Consider the following 19,704-nt stretch of genomic DNA (forward strand, 5'->3'; position numbering starts at 1 on the left):
CCACCCAAGCTATGCCAATCTCAATCTCAATCTCTCTCTCTCTCTCTTTCTCTCAAAACTAAATAAACATTAAAAAAAAGTTTTAAAAAGAACTCATTAAACTCTTATGCAATATACTGGACTGTTGTTTAAGGAAATGGGTAAAGGAACCATATTAAAACATCCACTGATGAATTGTATACAGACATGGAGGTTGACTTTTTTTTAGACAGGTATATCCTAACTCTGACACTTGCAGTGGAGCTCCCAAAAGATTATGGCATCCCTGGGTGTGGCCCTTTTGTTCTAGAAATTGATCCCCTACTCCATTAGAAATCTTGCGTAAGTATGTAGTTAATAATAGTGTAAAACTCTCCTAGTTTTTCTTTTAAAGAGGCTACATACTCTCAATTTACTCTTCCATATCAGTAAATACCTGAAGGCCAGTACTTCAGAAGACATAAAATATAACCTGGTGCTGGTTATTCCAGCCTCAGCCCACGTGTAAAATGGAATTGTAATATATTTCATAAGTTGATAAAATGAGATGATACACACCAAAGAGCTTTTCTAATCCTAAACTTATTACATATTATTATTATCTTTTTTTAAAGTTTATTTATTTTGAGAGTGAGGGAGCAGCAGAGGGGCCGAGAGAGAGAGAGGGAGAGAGAGAATCCCAAGCAGGCTCCATGCTGACAGTGAAGAGCCCCATGTGGGGCTTGAACTCACCAACAGTGAGATCATGACCTGAGCCGAAATCAAGAATCAGACATTTAACCCACTGAGCCATGCAGGTGCTGTTACATATTGTTATTATCATTCCCAAACTTACTTTTCTTCTTCCTTGAGAATATCATGGCCTTATTTAGGTCTGTGTTGCCTTGGCAGTTTTGGAAATCTACGCTATGAAATTTAAACTTGTTTAATTTTGATCCATTTTTTAAGAAAAAGACTCATGGGGTGCCTGGGTGGCTCAGTCGGTTAAGTGTCCGACTTTGGCTCTGGTCATGATCTCACGGGTTCATGGGTTTGAGCCCCGCATCAGGCTCTGTGCTGACAGCTTAGAGCCTGAAGCCTGCTTCAAATTCTGTGTCTCCCTCTCTCTGCCCCTCCCCAACTCATGCTCTGTCTCTCTCTGTCTCTCAAAAATGAATAAATGTTAAAAAAAAAAAAAAAAAGAAAAAGACTTGTTCATTCATTTGACAAACTTAAGAGGCTAATGGTGGAGCATGGAGGTGGGGGGGGGGTTAAACATAATGGTTCTAGAGTAGGACTGCCTGGGTTCAAACCTGTACTTTTCATTTAATGCTCCTATAACTTTGAACAAAGTTACTTAATGCATCTGGGTCTGTTTTCTCATCTGTATAAGTGAGATACAGATGCTTCAAAGAGCTGCTGTAGGTATTAAATGCGGCATTGCATGTAATGTGTGTGGAAGCAAAAGGAAGCAGAGGATGACACAGGAAAGTGAAAAAGGAACGAAACTTCTGGTGGCTCAGGCCCAGGCTGCACAGATGCTGAAAGCTGACCCTGGCTTTGGAGAATGGCGCAAGAGCTTAAAGACATAAAAGGAGGAGCAAGTTGTTCCAAGCAAAGGTGAGAGCGTGTGAAAAGGCATAGAAGTTCAAGAACACTGAAAATAATTCACTGGGATGATTGGTGAGAAGCTGGAGAAATAAACTCCCTGAAGAAGAGCCTTCAGAGGAGGCGGGAAGGGCTGCTCAGATTGTCAGCTGGAAAACCCGGAGTGACTATTCTTTCCCAGCTTAGCGGTCACAGTTCACAGCAATGTAGGGTGAAGGGAGGCAGGGCTGGGAGACTTGAGCACACACAAGGAAAGGTGCCAGGTGAAGAGAAGGACAGCTAGAAGAGAAAAAAGGGAAGTCGAGGACCCAGGCAAGATAAGGTATTTCTGAGAACCAGAGGTCCTTAAAAAGTCAGGAAGAAATAGAATACAAGGCACAGAGAGCAGTCATAAATTTGGACGCAAGAGGCACAGCTAGATTTGAGAAAGAAGAAAAGGTTAAGGCAGGGAGGAAGTTGAAGCACTTCCTTTCATGAACAAAGTGGCTGGCTTGTTTGCAGTGAGGATAAGATGGTGGATTAGGAAGTGAGAGTGAATGCCATATCTGATAAAGGCTTAGTATCCAAAATGTATAAAGAACTTACAAAACTCAACACCTCAAAACCAAATAATTCACTTAAAATGCACAGAACACATGAATGGACATTTTTTCCCAAAGATATACAGATGGCCAACAGACACATGAAAAGATGCTCAACATCAATCATCATCAAGGAACTACAAATCCAAACTACAATGAGATACCAACTCACACCTGTCAGAATGGCTAAAATTAAGAAACAACAGGTGTTGGTGAGGATGCAGAGAAAGGGAAGCCCTCTTACACTGCTGGTGGGAATGCAAACTGGTGGAGCCACTCTGGAGAACAGTATGGAGGTTCCTCAAAAAGTTAAACATAGAACTACTCTATGATCCAGCAATTGTACTACTAGGTGTTTACCCAAAGAATAGAAAAAATACTAATTCAAAGGGATACATGCACCCTGATGTTTATAACAGTATTATCTACTATAGCCAATTATGGAAAGAGTCCAAATGTCCATCGACCGATGAATGGATAAAGATGTGGTGTGTGTGTGTGTGTGTGTGTGTGTGTGTGTGGTGTGTTGTGTGTGTGGTGTGGTGTTGTACACACACACACCACACACACAACACACCACACACACACACACACACATATATAACGGAATTTATACTGGAATATATATAATGGAATATTACTCAGTCATCAAAAGGAATAAAATCTTGCCATTTGCAACAATGTGGATGGAACTAAGAGTATTATTCTAAGCAGAATAAGTCAATTGGAGAAATACAAATACCATTGTTATCTCACTCATGTGTAGAATTTAAGAAACAAAACAAATGATCATGGGGGGAAAAAAGAAAGAGAAAAACCAAGAAACAGACTCTTAACTATAGAGAACAAAACCAGAGGAGACCTGGGTGGACGATGGGTTAAATAGGTGATGGGGATTAAGGAGGGCACTTGTATGTAAGTGCTGAATCACTAAATTGTACATCTGAAACTAATAAAACACTGTATGTTAACTGGAATTTAAATAAAAATTTATATTTAAAAAAAGGAAGTGAGAGTGGTAAAGATTTAGAATATCTGTTACTAGGAGAAAGGGATGGGCTGAGTAGGACTTAGAGAAGCATTTCATCAGCCTGGAGAACCCAGCTAGAATAAGAGACCATGGCATTGCAGGAGCATCTGACTATTTTATTTAAATTAAAGAAAGTCTTGCAATTAAAAATCAAAGAATAGTAATTCTAGATGTGACTATTAATTTAACACATCAGCAGAAGGAAATAGAAAGATAATTAAGAAGGTAGTATTCTGAAATTAGGTTCTGATTCTAACAAGGCACTGCAGGATTGGCAAGATTGATATGAATTGTGTACAAACGTATCATATGAAAACATTTTATTGGTAAAATAAAAGTCGTTGGAGAAATCGCTCTGAAATGGAACCGAATGACAGTCCTGATGTATCTAGTGAACTGCTGTTTGACTATGAACTCCTCTGAGACTATTTTTAGCTTCAATGTCCATATCTTTAAAATGAGATCTATCTTGCTCTATTTGTTATACTTCATGAGGTTATGATATCAAGTGAGATACACATAAAAGCTTTTTTTAAAAGCACATATATCTTTACCATATTCAATATTAGCATTGTTATTAAACAATTGTTCAAAATATAGTTTGAGGTTAAAAATAAAATATACATAGAATATCTCTGGAAAGATATAGGAAAGTCTGTTAACTGTTGGGAGAGGAAATGAGGAACTGTGATGGACATGAGACTTTCTTTTTCACGTTCTGCAACTTGTAATGTTTGAATTTTGTACTATGTGCATACTTTAGCCATTCTAATTAATTAAACATAATAACTTTACTAGGCAAATAAGAGTTACCTTTCTGAAAACCATCATTCATATCTTTGACAAAGAGTAACTGAATACAGACTGTATGTCAGCTGCTTGGCTTTAAGCTGTGGGTCCAAAAAAAGAAGGGTCCTAGTCAAGAGAGAGTCCTAGTCAACATGCTTGCTTCTCTGAAGGAGGGAGGTGGTTTTGAAATGGGATGGGCTCTTGAGGGGAGTCTGTATTAATAGTATAGGAGAAGGAAAATGAATTATGATAACTGACATCCCAGACCTGTGTTACCAGGGAAAAGATGTTTCAGGGTGTGGAGAGGATCCCATAATTAAGGAGAGTTTCTTAGGAAATAGCTTATCAGAGGAAGCTATGCTGTGTAATAGAGCTTCTGGACATAGTTGGGTTAAGCCTGAATGGATGGGCTCTAGGATTGAATGCTGGGTGCAATAGAGGATTATTCAAAGACAAAGACAATGGGAGAATAATTTCATGTGCCCCTTTTCATTTAGAAGTTAATACTGTAAGGAAAAGAGAGCCTACCTCTGCCACCAATCACCTTGAACAAGTCATACTTTATTCTGCTTAAATATCCCCATCTACAAAGCAAGTATATTAATGACTGTGCCTCAAAAGATTATTGTTGATCCAAGAAACATTAAAGTGCCCTCCATTAAAGTGCCCCTGGGTAAGAATTCTGAGGGTTCAGTGTCCAATCTGTGTATTTTAAATGGGAAAGAAGGACTTCCTTAGGTGAAAAATGGCAAAGAAAATTAAAGACAAGGTTTCCCTTTATTTACTTTCCCACAAGAAGAAAATACCTTTAACATGAAAGGGAGACCCCTGAGAAAACAGAGCAGACCTCTGAACAAGTTTGCTGAAAAAGGGATGCAGGATTAGCTCTATGGAAAATTCAAGGCGGGGGATGTTTCCTTCTCCCTCTCAATATTCTCTAATCAAATTCAGTATAGCACAATTGCTGAGTGCCTGCTATAGGTAAGGTGCTCTTTTAGGGACCCTATGACATCTCTGTTCACTAGGAATTACTGTAAATTTTCTCTTCTTGTTCAGACAGGACTTTGGCAAGGAACATGAAACTCAAGATGCCTTCACTTATTATAAACTTGATGCATTATTATAGGTAAGTCACAAGTTTCCAAAGTATTAACTGGGCACAGAATCTGCAGTCGCTATCATCTTCCCAAGATCATTTTGAGAAAAATTTAGAAGTGCATTATATGTTATATAGCAGATATCTTTTCTAAATTTTGTGCAAAACAAATATGATTTTAAATCTATGTAAGGAGCCTACTATAACGTATTTATAGAGTGGGCTCTTATGAAATGAGGAATCTTTGCAGCTCATGAAAACCATCATTCCCCAATTCAACTGTAAATGTCTGCTTTTGTATATGGAGAAGTTTCTGAGTTGAATTACTTGTATTTATCTATTTGTAGCTATTTGGCCAGTTGAGAAAACTAAAATGTTAGCACAGTGTGTGTGTGTGTGTGTGTGTGTGTGTGTGTGTGTGTGTGTACATCTATCTATGTATCTATCTATATCTATCTAGAGTATGTATTTGTGTGTACGTGTACAATTTTTTTTACCTGTAGAGATACTGAGAATTAGCTTCATCCTAAGGAACAAAATAAGTAATAAGGTATATAATTAGAGGAGGGATAAACAGACATAAATAAAGAATAGGAAATTCATTCAAAATTGCCAAGAAAATCATAATGGCTACCATTTATTGAACCCCAACTATGTGACAAACATTAAGCAGCTTTACATACATCATGTCTAATCCCACAGCTGTCCTGTGGGGTGGACAGTATCATCCTTCCTTCATAGATCAAAACAGAAGCCCAGAGTGCTTCAGGAACAACATGCACAAGGAGATGGACTTCAAACTGCTAACTGTGTCAGCAGTTCTGTCTGAGAAGTCCACCCTCTCCCTGGTGCGTCCCCTGGTTGGCTGATTTGTACAGAACATGGGGGGCAACTCAGCATTGCTCTTTTTTCTTTGAGAATTGAGAAGCAGGTGGCAGATCCTGACCAAGGTGTCAGGATCTCCACTTTCTGGAAGTACTGTGTTTCTCAGTGACGTACTGTTGGTTAAAACCACACATAATGACAGAAATTTGGATCTTAAGGTCCTTTCAGAGTCACTTAACTCTATTATTTTTGAACGCTTTTTTCCGGATTATAGTTCACATGTGTAAAAAAATTTTTAAGGAATGAGATGCATAAAGAACATGGAAAATGACACTGCAGAGAAGCAATGACTGTTAACATTTTGAAATACTTCCTTTCTTTTTCCTTGCTTAGTTCTCGTGGATATAACAGAATTCTGAAATAAGATTTTTCTCTCACTTATCATTAAAACATTTCTATAAATTCTCCCCAAAAATCACTTTATAAACACCACTTTTAACAGCTGCACCTCATTCCACTGAAACAATGTTACAGTTTACTTAATGATGCCCTGTTGTCAGATATTTAAGGTGTTTCCAATTGCTACAATAAATAGTATTGCAGTTTTTCACAAAGTATAAGGCTCTTGACACATACTGCGAAATTGCTTTTCAAAAAGCTACCCCCCTGACTTATAGATGAGAAAATGGAGGGGTGATATATTGCCATGGTTACACAGTTAATAAATATTTGCTGCAGGTTTTGAACCAATCGTCTCTCCATAATCTTTCTATGTTTACAGCTGTTTACTCTGACTTGGACAGGTGTGGTTGGTGAGATTGTCAACCATGTCCTTCCTAATCTTGGAGGAGACACAAATGCAGCATGGTAATGGGACAATCCCAGTCTGGAAAGCCTGATAGACCTGATCCCTCATTTAACTAGCTCTGTGGGATTGAAGAAATTATGGACACTTTCTGAGTCTACATTTCCCCACCTCTAAGGTGGGGAAAATAAAGCTTACCTTATAGGGTTTTTATAAAGAATAAAGAATGTCAGATATATAAAAATCTAAGCACACAGTAGGCTCAATAAATAGAACTTACTTTTTTGGAGAATAGACATGGCATTTACTATCATGTTAATCATTTAGGCCATCAAAGTCAATTTGCTCTAGGGTATTTTTTTGTTCATTACTATACATTCTGGCTGGTATCTGAGGTTTGAACAAGCAAACTCCCTTCCAAAAGGTGTGATTAATTTTGTCTTTGAATTGTAACATCTGGAAAACAAAGCTTCTTTGTAATAAAGTTGGCTGTGTAAAACAAAAGAACTTACACAAAAACCTTCATTAAATCATGGAAAGTAACAATGAAGTATGTCAGTGTTCAAAGTTTTCTCTGCATTCATTGCCACCCACCACCACTCCTGGTGTGCAGTTCAAATACCAGGTACAATGGGGAAACTACAGGCAAAACTGAGGGATTATAAAGTTTACCTCCTCTAAACCTCTATTCCCAACCTTCTTCTTTTTCTTCCTGATGGGACAGATTTTCTCCTTTCAAACACATGTTGCCCTCTTCATTGCTAAACACGAACTTTGGGTGGAAAATGGAAACTCTGGAAATGATAGAAATGCTTGGTATCTTGACTTTGTGTGCGTGTGTGTATGTATGTATATTGCAAACTTCTGTGAACACATCAAATTGTATACTTTAAATATACATAGTCTATTGTATGCAAAATCGACCTCAAGAAAGTAGTGAAAAGAAAAGCATATATACCAAACTAAGAAAATGAAGCATGAAACGAAGAGCCAATTGACCTGTGAGGCATATAGGAATTTAGTGGAAGCCCCCACTATCCTGAGTTGAGCCCCTTTTACCTACAGAAGCTTATCACAAAGTCAGACAAGGTTCCCAAGTAAAACCTATCTTAAAAGGCCTGTTTGCCCCAGGTTCTTCCCCAACCCGGGCACATTGGTATCTAAAATTCCTACTGGTATTGTCACTCCTTCCCCACCTCTGGAGACAGGGCCTTTTCAGCTGAGTGTGTGTGCACTTCATGCTACATCATTGGCTAATGCCTTGCTTTATTTCCACTAGTGACTCCTAACCTTTCCACCCAGGAACCCTAAATTGCAGACCAGGGAGATTCTGTGACTCTAAGCTTCAAAAGTAGCTTTACTATTTTTCAGGTGATAGGTTTGCATGTTGGCGTAATTAGCAGAACTCCCAAACTGCTATTAAACCTTGGGCATCACTTACTCCTTGCCCAGTCCTTCTATCCTTAATGCCCTACCCTGTCTTCTCACCCACTCATATGGAAGCAAAGATGGATCATCATGACTCTCTCTGATTGATGCCTTTGACCCTGGCATCATGTTGCTTGTGATCACAGGGCTGAATTTTCCTTCCAGTTCATGCCTATTCCCTCCCCATCCATATCCTTTACCCTACCCTTTTTTTTTTTTCTAATAAGTCACTCAAATGGTTCTTTATGATCTTCTGTGTAAATCCTTAGAAGTGCTACTTTCCTTGCTGACCTGGAGTTGCAGACCAGTCAGCTGGGTAGCATTGCAGAGTGAGTTGTTGAGTGATTTACCTCTGTGGGCCAACACTTTGGGCCAAGTTTGGTGTGTACGGATAACATATGGGACTGGTAAATGTAGAACGTACGGAGGACATGGGGATGAAATCAGGAACAAGATGGTGCCAGGTCCTGGTGGGGGTGCTGATAGGCTAGAGTGCAGAGTTCTGGAGGTTGTATGGAGACCTTACCTACATCCCAGGGCTGCAGGGCTTCCTCCCTGTCCTCTGTCTCAGTGGTTCAGAAACATGGCATGAGGCTCTAGACACCCCTCTTCCAGGCACACTATCCTCCCAGGAGCCTGGAATCCCCACATGTCTTATTTCTACTCAGAGGAAGAAATTCCAGATTTAAGTTAAGCTTTTAACTTAATGATGAGCTAGCCCGTGCACCTTGAAGAGGACAGCGTAGAGCCTTGCCTTTGTTCTAGGATCTATAGGCTGGTGCAGTTGCACACAAGGCCCATTTGTGAAGATGTCTCTGAAATGTATTCACTGAAGATAACTATAGAGGTTTAACACTACTGCTCTTCAGTTAATGATATAAAATTCATGGTCCTTCATTTTTACATCCTGTACAAATGGTAGTGTCATCTCCAACTACAAGCCTCTCTGCCTGACTGCTGAGTATGATTAGTGTCCCTTTAAGTTGAATTAGAGCATGTGATCTTCAGGGGTATGACAAGGTGAAACTCTGCATGCTATTTCCAAGGTTTCAATATGGTATGCTCTTAAAAAGCAGAATTTCAGAGTTAACACCAAAACATGTTTCAGTGACTGATCTTTTGGGGTTGTGGCCACAGGAGAGGGTAGACAGGAACTGGAGGACACCTCATAAACACCTGTTTTCAGCCTGAGGTTTACCAGGCTCCACAATCAGCACATTTCCAAACAAAGGACAGACAGATTCCTGTAAGATAATGAGGCAGCTATAATGGAAATGCAGTGGTACTCAAATACTGTACCCAATAGAACACCTTTTGCAAATAGACCCAGGGGGATGCTTGGCCAGGGAGTAGATGTATTTTCTTGGCAAGAAGTTCTGAGAACTACCAAAAATGGCTGACTCAGTGGCTTAGAGTGGGAAAAACTGAGATGTTACGATCTCTCATTTCAAAGACTAGAGTAACAGAAACTTAGGACTTGGTGGCTTCTGACAAGGATGGTGACATCCTTGCAGGACTCACTGTGTGCACATGTCCATTTCATAAGGGGTGTTCCTGCACTGCAGAAAGCTTACAGGAGTTGAAAATATTGGACAGTTTGAGTGCCCTCACACTGAGTCAGTATCTTTACTCTCATTTGGGGAGTTATTGTCAAATAATGGGATACCATCTGGTATTTGAGTCCTAATGGGAGTGTGTAATTGAAGAGGACTGGGGACTAAGGAACATGACAGAAGGGACATGAAAGAAAGAAAACATCAAGAGCCTTAACAGGAGGAATTGGGTCCTAGGCTGATGAATTCTGAGGTCTCTGGCAGCCAGGATCACTTGGATTGATGGACATACTTCTGAAGCCAAATTCAAAGATGGGGCGCCTGGGTGGCTCAGTCAGTTGAGTGGCCGACTTCGGCTCAGGTCATGATCTCTCAGTCCGTGAGTTCAAGCCCCGGGTCGGGCTCTGTGCTGACGGCTTAGAGCCTGGAGCCCGCTTCTGTTTCTGTGTCTCCCTCTCTCTCTGCCCCTCCCCCGTTCACACTGTCTCTCTCTGCCTTTTAAAAATGAATTTTTTAAAAAAATTTTAAACAAAGAGCGTGTGCCTGTTTATCCTTTGTGATCTGCTGAACTGCATGAGACACAAATATTCAGAGAATTTTTTTCTCTGTGGCAAGAGAGAATTCCTTGCTGCAGGAACACTGTGAGCTGAGAAAACTCAGAAGTCTGGAAGAGTCAGGTTTAAAGAGTCTGCCTACAGCCACAAATTTGCCTGGCGGGTAACGAGAATTGCACATGGGGGAACTGCTGAGCTTTTGCACGGGAGGAGTGTTGCATCTCACTGAAATAAAGACTTGTAGTGTGCGTGGCATCACTTTGCACAACCATGTTGCTGATCCCTGTCCAGCTGTAGCTGCACCAGGCAAGCAGCCTTCCTGGTGTCCTACCCCATTACAGGAAGGCATTCAGGGGGATGCCCCAACACAAGGTTATGGATATATAGGATGAACACGGGGGCTGGATCAGAAGTAGGAGTTGATTTCTGTATACATAATGAGGGAGAGAAAATCATATTCACCAGCATTCCTCTTAGAGAGAGCTCTGAATATATTTGGGAGAAGAAATACTTTAACAAACCATTTGGGGCAGAGGGTGAGACCCAAGAGTATCATCAAGCTAGAGAAGTTATTAGTAAACTGCTCTGCATGTGATAAGGAGAGGCATTTGTCATAATCATAAGAGGGAAGAGGAAAGAAAAGAAAGTGAGGGAAACTGGTGGTGGTGTTGAGAAGAGGGGTGTGAGAAGAATGCCTCTCCATGGCTCTGGCTCCAGCCCCAACTCTTTTTTTTTTTTTTTTAAGTTTATTTCTTTTGAGAGAGACAGAGCATGAGTCACAAACTCATGCTCTGCACACTCATGCACACTCATGAGTGCACAAACAGGGGAAGGGCAGAGAGACACAAAGAGAGAGAGAGAGAGAGAGAGAGAGAGAGAGAGAGAGAGAGAGAGAATCCCAAGCAGGCTCTTCACTGTCAGCACAGAGCCCAATGGGGGGTTCAAACTCCAGAACCTCGAGATCATGACCTGAGCCAAGTCAGACACTTAACTGACTGAGCCACGCAGGCGCCCCACCGGCCCCAACTCTTAAATAAAGTGAGGAAGCTCATTATGGGGTTTTGTGAAGATCCCCCAAGGAGCTGAATTAACGATCTGGTTAAGGGGGGTGAAATAGAGGCAGCACCCATGAGTGTGATCATCAGTGGGGAGGAGCCCACAAGCACATGGACAATCCCAGGATCACAGCACAACCTTTGGATCTTAATGGGTGGTAGAACTGGTTTTGAATCAAGTTTTTCTTATTCACCCAAAGGCAGGGGTAGTGGAGGTGTGGGCACCTGAAATCCAGGTCATTTATGTATAACTATAAAGCAACTGGAATCCCTGAAGATGGCAGTTATCAGTATATTTTGATGAGACATGCTATCTAAAATTAAAGGAAGTTATTATAGAATCTAAGGAATTTGGAGGTAGGGCCTCTATGGAGAAATTAAGGTAAAATGAGGTCATATGGGCAGACCCTAATCCATGTAAATTACTTGGGAGATAGGGCTTTCAAAACAGTAATTTAGTTAATCTAAGGCAATTAGAGTGGCTCCTTGATCCTGTATCACCCATGTCCTTATAAGAGAGATACCAGGGTCAGAGGAAAAGACCATGTGAAGAGGCAGCAAGAAGGTGCCTGCCTGCAAGACTAGGAGAGAGTCCTCACAGGAAACCAATGCTGCTGGCTGGCATCTTGATCTTGAACTTCCAGCCTCCAGAACTGTGAGAAAATAAATGTCTGTTGTTGATGGCAAAAAAAAAAAGAGGGAAATATTCCATTTTTGCTTATGCTGCTGATGCATGTATGTGCTATTAGAATGCAAAGAAATTGAAACTCACAGAGAAATAATTAAGTTTTTACTCTTGGGGGTAGGGGTTGAATGTTCATGGTTGATTGGGTTAACAGTGACATAGGATACTCTAATTTCAGGGGAATCATCTAAGTTGAAGCTTTCCTCTTCAAATGGAGAAATGATTGCCCTCCTCCCCACAATTACCCTTGAAGAGTAGCCTGCCTTCTTGGGGCTCTGTGGTCTTACTGTTATGTTCAATTTTTTTTTTCTTTGGCTTTTCCTGGACTTCTGAACCCAAATTATCATCTGATATTATAAAAGACCTTTAAAAATAGTTCTTGTTTTGGACTGCTTTCCCTCAAGTCACATTCTTCACCTAATATGTGATTAAACTTCTCTGGAAGGAATCAACTTCATAATGATATGTATCAACTCTGAATAAATGAGGAAATGCTTCTTATTCATGTTTAGCACCTTTTATTCACAGATATAACATCTCCATTCATGTTTTCTTTTGAGTCTCTGGGTTGAAGGTATAGCTTTATATATTTTTTCTTATGGTTAAGATGATAACTGCCATACATCATTTTTAAAAAGGCAGTGATAACAATACATTTTGTGCTTACTCTGCAACAATTTTATACACCTAAGTCAATTTTGCCTTAAGGAAGTTTACATAATATATTTCATATTTTTGTAAATAAATGTAAATAATATATTTTATTTTTTTGATATCCTAATAAACATAAATACCCTAATAAATTGCAAGCCATCTTCCAAGGCAGAGATTCTGAAGATTTTTAGGATGACTTTAATGTTTCTAGTCTTCTTTCCTTGCATTCTCTCTCTCTCATACACACACAACTTTATTTTTTTTTAAATGTTTTTATTTATTTTTGAGACAGAGAGAGACAGAGTGTGAGTGGGGGAGGAGCAGAGAGAGAGGGCGACACAGAATCTGAAGCAGGCTCCAGGCTCTGAGCTGTCAGCACAGAGCCCGATGCGGGGCTCAAACTCATGGACTGTGAGATCATGACCTGAGCTGAAGTCAGACACCCAACAGACTGAGCCACCCAGGCGCCCCCACACACACAACTTTTTATACTAAAATTTTTTTTACAAAATTCTGTGCCAAAACTATTGATTCAGATATTCAGACCATGGCAACCATTCTGGAGGAATTAAGAGTCTACTACTTCAGTGTTCCCTCCAGAAATGATTATTCTGGGTTACTGAGTTTTTTGATAAATTGAAGGCAAGTCAGTAACTTTTTTTCAGCTTTCTAAAAGTAATTTGATTTTTCATCTTAGAAAATAGAGGTTAATGAATATTTAATATTGACATCATGATTATGAATACTAGAGTTCAGAGTCATTCTGTAAAGGACATCATACAGGGCTTCTGTGTAAATGTGGGTTAAAAAAGTAGGCAAATTTACACTGATTTGACATCACACTTGGAAGGTGGCAGGGATTTGAATTGATAAATACAATTTTATTATGATATGTATGTATTTTAACATGGAGTTCAGGAATTTTCAGCTAGTCTGAATAATTAAGGTCAAATTAAGTAGGCATTTAACTGCAAAAGTAAACTAATGTGCTTTTAAGGGCATAGTTTAATTTGGCACTTTAACAACAACTGAAAAATGTATGCCAAATTAAAATTTACAGTATATCTTTACATAGACTATTTTATGGAGTTTTTATTAGATGAATATAATAGGCTACTGTCTCATGCTTACAGACTAGAAAATGTTTCAAATGCTTAGTCCTAATACTACATAGCTAGTAAGTAAAGGAAACAATCTAATCACAAGTAATGTATTCCAAGAAAGTTACTTCTCTACTTTGTGCTCTAAGTGATTCTTATGCTTGTGCATAGGTTTCCCACTTATGGCTCTTGAATCAAAGTAGGAATAAGTAATTTACACTTAATTTACAAGGGGGTTTGAATTAATTTTACTCTGGGCAAGAAACAAATTCTGAAAGAAATTAATCTCCTTGTTTTATTATGAGCTGCAATGGCTTTTTGAGCCCATAAGGACACTTCAGTTATTATTATACTGACTTGTTTTTCAGAACTTTTCCATTCACCTGATCAATGTATATTAATTGGAACACATGTGGCTGATGCTGAGTAAAACAGAGATCCAAGGGAGTTAAGCAACTTATGAAGCAACAATGAACTAGAAGAGATAGAACTGAAACAATACAGATATAGATATAGACATAGAAATAGAAATAGATATAGATAGATATAAAGATAGGTGATATATGGATATATATATATATGGATATATATATATATATATATATATATATATACCTGGAAATTATAAAGTGGTTCGTCAGGGCACTTGAGGCAAGCAGCACACCTAGTTCAATTATATATGAATTACTGGTGAATTTTGGCAGACCATGCAACATCTTATCTGAACCTCAGTCTCCAGTCTATAAAATGAGAAAATAAAATCTCTAAAACAGACAATGTGACAATTAAATGAGATGCTGTGAGTTGATGTGCACTATTACTGTTAAGGTCCTTGTAATTATTTTGAAGGAAAAGAGAAAGCAAACTTGATCCTGTGCTTTTGGAACAAAGTTTCAATAAGCTTCTTTTAAAAATCATATATTACACAAAATATATTCAACTTCAATTATTCAGCATGTAAACTGAATGAGTTCCAAGTGTCCCATGTTGTATGCACATTTAACAATTGTTTCAAAGTTAAAATTTGGTATTTATTCTACAGGTGAGAAAGATTTGCAACTGGGAGGACTCATTGTTCTTTGGATGGCTGCTGTTTCTTTAAATTGGGTGAAAAAACTGTACAGTTGCTGAGTCAGATGATCTGGCAGCCTCGGAGATTCAGAGCAAGAAAATGGTGGCACTCATAAAAAAAGAAAAGAAAAGAAAGCAAAACATAAGCTTCCTTAATACATCTGCAAAGTAGGTATAACATTAGACAAATTGTACTTTAAAGGCAGAAAAATTGTAATTTGGAAGGCATAATATTTTAGTTTTTCTTATAATGGCTAATTATTTTTTTTAGCTTATATTATATATATATGTGTATATATATATGTATATATATTGTGTGTCAGTGTGCTTTTAGAGAGATACAAAGTCCCATCGTTTTGTCCATAAATGCTTTATTCTCTTATGGCTACATTTTATTGCAATTTTGCCTTTATTAATAAATATAATTTAAACCTGTAAAACACTTCTTTGTTTTGTTTTTCCTCTCTTATGTAATTTTAGATGGTCATGTTTACCAGGCTCGTTTCTGGTTTGGATAATAAAATGAAATGAAAGAAACCTCTTATCGATCGATCTATCTATCTATCTAGAACCATTCATCCTATGTAAGCAGGAGTTAAGTTTGTATAGTGTTTCAAAAAGATATCACAAATGTTTTCTGTGGAAAATTTCTGTTTGGTGCTACGAGCTTTAACACACAAGTATATCATGTTATATCCTTCCCCCCAAAATATGTTCTGATAGTAAAAATCTGGGATCTAAGAGATCATCTTTTTCAATTTAGATGAAGGATCACATAATAATAAAGAGTTTTCCTTTGCTTAGTAAAATAGCTCCTCCACTGATTATTCAGACTCTCATGGGGCCCAAAGCATGACTGATTCTAAAATCTAAATCTTACCTAAAAGCCTGGGCCTTGATTTAAAAATAAAAAAGCAAACATAAGATTAGTTAAAAAGCAACATTGGCCATATGTGCCAAATGATGTTGCAGAAATCCACCTGTAACAGAATCCCCTCCAAGTGCTTATTTAAAATGCAGATTCTTGGAATACAATAAAATAAAATGCAGATTCTTGGCACCTGCAGCAAGTATGCTGAATTAGATTTTCTGTGAGGAAGCCCAGAAATGTGTATTTTTAAACAGCAGTCCAGGTAATGATGTTGCTGATAACCTTTGCCTCAGTTCTTCGACTTCTCATTACTCTCATGCTTAAATTAAGAAAGTAAAGGCATATTTGTTTATACCACTCTGATTGCACAATTTTATTAGTTTCAGTTTGTTTAAGAGATTACATATCTTTGCTCATATAGTTCTGAACCTCTACAAAACCTTTCTTCCTACTGGCTTTGAAACCATTTAAATAAATTGAGTTTTTTTTTTTTTTTTTTGAGGTGAAGGGAAAAAGTGAGATCTTGTTGAACAAGAATTAAAAAGTCATTTGTGATAGAATTTTTATATTATCATGAACAAAGCCATTATGTTACTTACAATATAAAAAATAAAAATCAACTTATTATTTTTCAAAGGACCTCTGAGGCACTGGAACTTTAAGTCTTGTAGTTGACGGTTTAGTTTTTTTCCTTCTATTACTTCTTTATGTAGGTCTGCCCAGTTGCAGCCATTATTCTAGGGCTCCTGAAATAAATAACTGCACTGATAAGCAGAGATTGTCTTCAATTTTCCCTTCTTTAAAATATAAATGCTGGCACTTAGCAAGTGCAACAATTGTCAACATACGTAGTTTTGCCGAATACACACCGACATAGCATGGCTTAGGATAAGGTAAACCAGTGCAGGTCCCAAGTTGGGCATTTTCTAGGATGGGGGAGAGCCTTACAAAGAGACCTTCCTTCCCCTACTGAACAAAACCTTTATTTATTCCCAAGGTTATCTCCATTGGTTGGCTTACTGTCATAGAAATTGATCTTATTTTAACGCTTAGTGATTTTTTTTTCATTCTAATAAATGAATGTTTTAACGTAGGGGAAGTGTTTAAACACAAGGAAAGCTGCAGTATGGGAAGAAAACAGTTGAGAGAACAATTTGAGGCAAATTCTTCATCACTGGAAAAACTTCTTACTCCATCCTCCATTCCGTCTTGTACCCCAGAAAGAGGAACAAAGAGAAGAAGGCCTTTCAACACTCGCTGGCGGCCAACTGGCGCGTAAGGGATTGGCTGCCGAGTTTTGGACACTTTCCTCGAATGAACCTGACCCATTCCGCTCCACCCCTCCAGAAAAAAGGCCTGGCCAGTTCCAAGCTGGGGAGATGACCAAGAGACCTCCTCGTCATTCCTTGCACCCCTCCTGAATCCGAGAGGCCCCCACTTCGTCCTCCACCTAGTTGGGCCCCAATCCCGCTCTAAGCATCAGTCACTGTTAACGCAGATCACATCTTACCCGAGGAAACAGTTGGGGTGTGGGTCGAGGCCCAGGGCGGTTAACAACAGAAGGGGTGCATTCGCGGAGTGGGGTGATCAGTGGGCTATGCCTCTAAACTCTTGCTACGGGGTCCTACCCCAGCGGCCAGTTAAATCTCTGGGATCCGCAGCGTCTCTAGAAATTGAGAGGGTGGGGAGATGGGGTCGAGGAGGGTGGTCGCAGCTAGGAGGTGGGGGAGGCTAGGTCGGTGCAGCTTTGAGTCTCGCTTCCTAGGTAGACTCTCTCTGTGGTCCTGGGGGAGGCCCTTTGCAACCCCAGCCAGGCTGTGGGAGGCGGTGAGCCCCAGTTTGAAATTGTCCGGAGAGGACTAGGGAGAGGGATTCCTAGAAGGGGGCAAGTTATGTGACCAGAGGCCTAATACCCAAGCTCTTTGGAAATAGACATAGCTATGCGTTTATAGTCTATGTAAAAACGAACTAGGTTGTGAATAGGCACAGCGAGCATTGGTCTGAAGTCACAACTCTCTCGTGCTTTCTCCAGACCTTACCAGAACCTTGTTATTTATGATCCTTGCACAACTCAGTTTCTTCACTGCCCAGCCCCCCCCCCCAAACAATCTAAGGCTAAGCAAGCTCTCAGTTCATCCTTAATGCATGATCATTTCAGGGTTTGAAAATGACTATATATATATATTTATATATATTTACTGGTGCTGGTCATAACTTCTTGAAAAACTCAAAAGTATAACGAAGAAATTAAAGATCACCAATCCCAATCCCCTCATCCTGAGGAAAACACTATAAAAATTTTTGTACAAAAACAGAGTGTATGTGTGTGTCCAGAGAGAGGAAAGGAGGAAAAATGAGAATAAGAATTGTTTACTGTTTTGAATCTTGAAAAATCATCTAAATTTATAATGTAATCATTTCACATTCTACTAAATATTCTTCAAAGACACGATGCTTATCTAGTATTCCAGAGTGCAGAATATTCCAGACCATTATTCCAGAGCATAGTTTTGTACCACAATTTAACATCTTGTTGCTAGAATGTAAGGCAATTTTCAATTTCTTGCTACTATTTGTCTGTATTAACCTTTGTCAGAATCTTTCTTTCATTGGATGATGCCCACACAGAGAATACAAATGTATGGATGTTTTTTCTGATTAAAAAAAAATTTTTTTTAAGTCAGCTCTATGCCCAACATGGGGCTTGAACTTGCAAGTCACATCCTCTGTGGACTGAGCCAACCAGGTACCCCCAAAAATGTATGGATATTTTAGAAGTTCTTCATACCTACAGTAAAAATATCCTTGCCAGTGAGGGGTTTAAGAAGTGCATTAATAGCTATCATTATGTGACAATGAGAATTTAGAGAATTGTAGCTTTTTAAAAAAGTTAGTAAATAACTATAATTTTATATTTATAAAGTGAAAGAATATCCATTGTTTACATAATTTAAACTGTAGAAATAAAGCATCACAACTTTTTTTTTAATCAGGTTAGATTTTGCTGCAGACAGAAGGATTCTCTGGCCCAAGGAGTTTTAGTGTGGAGGGGATGAGTGAGATTGTTATGCTTCTCAAAAAGGAAGAAAAATTGTGAAGAATAAAAATACTGGGTCAAATGTTCAGCTAAGAAAGTATTTTTGAGATGATTTGGATCACTTTACTAACAGGGGTCACTCACATGTTGGGAAAATGGTTTAGATTAACCCTACCATGGTAGTTACTAGCGATGAACTAACATGTATTAACAGACATATAAAATATTATGGACGTAGATAAGGTTATATCCTTGCTACCTGAGGATGACAATGGACTTTTTAAAATTCAAGAGACCCCAAAGAAGTAAATAAATATTGAGTTTGGTTAAGGGTTATTGTTTCTTTACATAATACAACCTGGGGATCATGTACGCATTGCGAATTACGGTTTATGCTAACTGTATAGAGCTTACCTTGAGAGAATGCTATTCTGTCAAAGGGGATAAAAAATCCTAAGCGTTCCCAAATAGCAGTAAACAAATAAACACTTACTGTTATATAAATATGACTATTTTGTGAACACACCAAGGTAGAAATAACAACAAATCAATTAATGTAATTCATCAGGCATGTGTGAATAAGAAACTAGTAATGTGGAATTTTATTATATACATTTTCCAGTCATATAAAAATAAAAAGTCATAATGAACATAGTTGCAGAAACTTTAAAAACAAAAAATAACACCTTCTATACTTATATTAATAATATTAAGTAATTCATACAATAATTTTTTAAGCATTGTGGCTCTTAAGAAATTGTATGGGTCCCAACATAATTACCATCCATTCTATATACGTTCTTAAATCAATATAACCATAGGCATAATATATATTTATGTGAACTATATAATTATATGTCATTTATAATTAATACTTCCATAAGTTTATATATGTGTATAACTTAAAAAATGAAGTTGGAGAATTGCGCGTATATTTAAGAAATAGTCTATTCTACCTAAGTCATGTGTTCTGCCTTCAGATATTTACTAAAAATTGGGCTTTT

The 19,704-nt window shown here is 38.4% G+C and overlaps 1 long non-coding RNA gene across 1 annotated transcript; it reads left to right on the forward strand.

Annotated features, from left to right (window-relative positions):
- The first annotated feature begins 1,192 nt into the window (after positions 1 to 1,192).
- On the forward strand, positions 1,193 to 18,797 carry LOC109493822. Its single transcript, XR_006588829.1, has 4 exons — positions 1,193 to 1,578; positions 5,023 to 5,092; positions 14,764 to 14,960; positions 16,758 to 18,797. It is a non-coding gene; the product is annotated as an uncharacterized LOC109493822 (long non-coding RNA).
- Positions 18,798 to 19,704: the final 907 nt, after the last annotated feature.

Source organism: Felis catus, chromosome D4 (assembly GCF_018350175.1).
Source record: "Felis catus isolate Fca126 chromosome D4, F.catus_Fca126_mat1.0, whole genome shotgun sequence".
NCBI classification, from domain to species: domain Eukaryota; kingdom Metazoa; phylum Chordata; class Mammalia; order Carnivora; family Felidae; genus Felis; species Felis catus.